Raw genomic sequence first — 2,995 nt, 5'->3', positions numbered from 1 at the left:
CCAGGGCGAGGGAGCTGAGCTTAGGGGAGGGTGAGGAGGAGATAAAAGGGACACTAGCAGATCGGGCGTAGGAGGAGGTCAGATCAACTCTGGGAGAGGGGCCACCACAGTAGCGAAAAAGCTAGCGCCAGGAAGTCTGAGAGAGAGGGGGGCTGTGGCATATCTCCCACCAGGGAGAGAGAGCCTCTGGGGGGGGGGAGCGACACAGCAACAGAGGGGAGGTGGGGGGCAGTGAGGGGGGCAGCAGGGGGAAACAAAACCATGGGGGGAACAAAATGCTAAGGGGGGAAGGGCTCTAGTCTGGCTTCAGCATGTCGATATCGTAACTATGGAACAAGATAACACTGCAAGCAGTCACTTTGCAGGGAGTGCAGGGGCTCACCCACATGGCGCACATACAATTGGCGGCCATGTTGGGTGGCCCCTGGACAAAGAGCAACCCGGGAGCACAGAGGCCCGGCCTCATGGTGAGAACAGTGAACACAGCCACTCTGAATGGCCCCCTTACAAAGGGAAACCCGCCATTGACACCTTGTGTAGTGTGAGCCTGACACACATCAGCCATGGTTAGAAGAGATCCCAATAAGCCTCAGGTCAAGATGTCCTCACATGCATACTTTGTGCAGACTTGTCGAGAGGAACAGAAGAAGAAACAGCCCGAAGCCAGTGTCAACTTTGCAGAGTTCGCAAAGAAATGATCAGAAAGGATACAAAGTTGGGGGACTTGTTTGTGGACAGGAAGTCCGCGAGCTTGGGTGAGCTGGAGGAGAAGTACGGGCTCCCCCCGGGGAACACCTTCAGGTATTTACAGGTAAGGGCGTTTGCCAGACGGCAGGTGGTGGAATTCCCGCGGCTACTGCCACACACAGTACAGGACAGGGTGCTCTCGGGGGGGTGGGCGGGAGTGGGGAAGATCTCGGAAACTCACCAGGTGATGCAGGAGGGGGAGGAGGCCTCAGTGGTGGAGTTGAAAGGTAAGTGGGAGGAGGAGTTGGGAGAGGAGATCGAAGAGGGGACGTGGGCAGATGCCCTAGGGAGGGTGAACTCTTCCTCTTCATGCGCGAGGCTCAGCCTCATACAGTTTAAGGTGCTGCACAGGGCACACATGACCGGGACAAGGATGAGCAGGTTCTTTGGGGGTGAGGACAGGTGTGTTAGGTGCTCAGGGAGCCCAGCAAATCACACCCATATGTTCTGGGCATGCCCAGCGCTGGAGGAATTTTGGAAAGGCGTAGCGAGGACGGTGTCGAGGGTGGTAGGATCCAGAGTCAGACCGGGCTGGGGGCTCGCAATATTTGGGGTGGCAGGGGAGCCGGGAGTGCAGGAGGCGAAAGAGGCCGGAATTCTGGCCTTTGCGTCCCTGGTAGCCCGGCAAAGGATTCTTCTTCAGTGGAAGGATGCGAGGCCCCCAAGTGTGGAATCCTGGATCAGCGATATGACGGAGTTCATTTAATTGGAGAGGGGTGAAATTCGCCTTGAGATGGTCGGTACAAGGGTTCTTTAGGCGGTGGCAACCGTTCTTAGACTTCCTGGCAGAACGATAGACATTGGTCAATGGCAGCAGCAGCTCGGGGGGGGGGGGGTTTACTTTATTTTTGTTTATGTTATTTACACTGGAGGGTCTGAGGGGGTGTATACACCTGTTGTGTTAAGTCGGGGTGTTAATGTTAATTTATTATTTATGTACAGGGGGGGAGTTGTTTGGGGGGGTGCTTTTTTAGATTGTGTTTTGTACTTACCCCTGTTGGGTTCTTGTTTCTTTCTCATTTTGTTATTGATATTTTATGAAAACCTTTAATAAAAATTATTTTTTTAAAAAAAGAAATGTTCAGAAATGTGGGAGACCATGTCCGGCAAAGAGAAGTCAAAGTTTGAAGATCTGGCTAAGAGCGACAAGGTCCATTATGATCGGGAGATGAAGAACTATGTCCCTCAGAAGGGGGATAAGAAGAAGAAGGATCCAAATGCCCCAAGAGACCACCATCAGCATTTTACATTTTCTGCTCTGAGAAACGTCCAAAGATCAAGAGTGAATCTCCTGGAATGTCCATTGGGGAAGTGCAGAGAAGCTGGGAGAGATGTGGCCTACGGTGCAACCCAAGGATAAAGTACCATATGAGCAGAAGGCATCCAAATTAAAGGAGAAATATGAAAAGGAGATTGCAGCCTATCATGGCAAATGCAAGGGTGAAACTGGTAAGAAACCTGCTGCAAAGCCAGCTCAGGCTGCAAAGAAGAAGAAGGAAGAGGAGGAACACAAAACATAGAACATACAGTGCAGAATGAGGCCATGAGACTCATCGAGTCTGCACCAACCCACACTAAGCCTTCACTTCCACTCTCTCCCCGTAACCCAATAACCCCACCTAACCTTTTTGGACACTAAGGGCAATTTAGCATGGCCAATCCATCTAAGGAGGAAGAAGAGGACGAAGATGAAGAGGAAGATGATGAGGAAGAAGAGGATGATGATGAGGATGACGAATAAATAAACCCAGATGTAAAAAAAAGATCTTTGTCTAAGCTTGATCTATTTTTTTTTTGCAAAGACAGGAAATGTGAACTCATTTGCAATTTGGATCAATGGCTTAGGTATAAAGAAACTGTACAAAACTGTGTATAGTTAGTGTTGTATTTTTACACTGCGTAGCCAGGCCCTATACTGTTTTAATTGTAAGTAGCTGATTTTTTAAAGGCACAGCCTTCCAAGAAGAGAGGGATTCCAGAGTGATGGAAAGGTATTGCCTATTTAATGTTTTGTGTGGAATTTTCAATGGCAAAGGTAGTGAGGATTTTTTTTTTGTCATGCAGTTAGTACCAATTTTTTGCAGATGGTTTTCATAGATCTTTTGTCACTACATGTGATTGCTAACTTCTCATGTTAGAGACCATGATAAGAATCAATATTTTTAAAAATAAAACAGAAACATTATCTTACAAAGGGAACCCCCGGAGTGCAGGGACGCATCCATGAAGTAAGTATAGTTGACCCCAC

At 48.8% G+C, this 2,995-nt stretch overlaps 1 pseudogene; it reads left to right on the top strand.

Annotated features, from left to right (window-relative positions):
- The first annotated feature begins 563 nt into the window (after positions 1 to 563).
- Positions 564 to 2,685, top strand: LOC140430033 (high mobility group protein B2-like; annotated as a pseudogene).
- The last annotated feature ends 310 nt before the right edge of the window (positions 2,686 to 2,995 follow it).

Source organism: Scyliorhinus torazame, chromosome 9 (assembly GCF_047496885.1).
Source record: "Scyliorhinus torazame isolate Kashiwa2021f chromosome 9, sScyTor2.1, whole genome shotgun sequence".
Taxonomy (NCBI): Eukaryota; Metazoa; Chordata; class Chondrichthyes; order Carcharhiniformes; family Scyliorhinidae; genus Scyliorhinus; species Scyliorhinus torazame.
The sequence above is the reverse complement of the archived record's forward strand: the minus strand, read 5'-3'. Positions and strand labels throughout refer to the sequence as shown.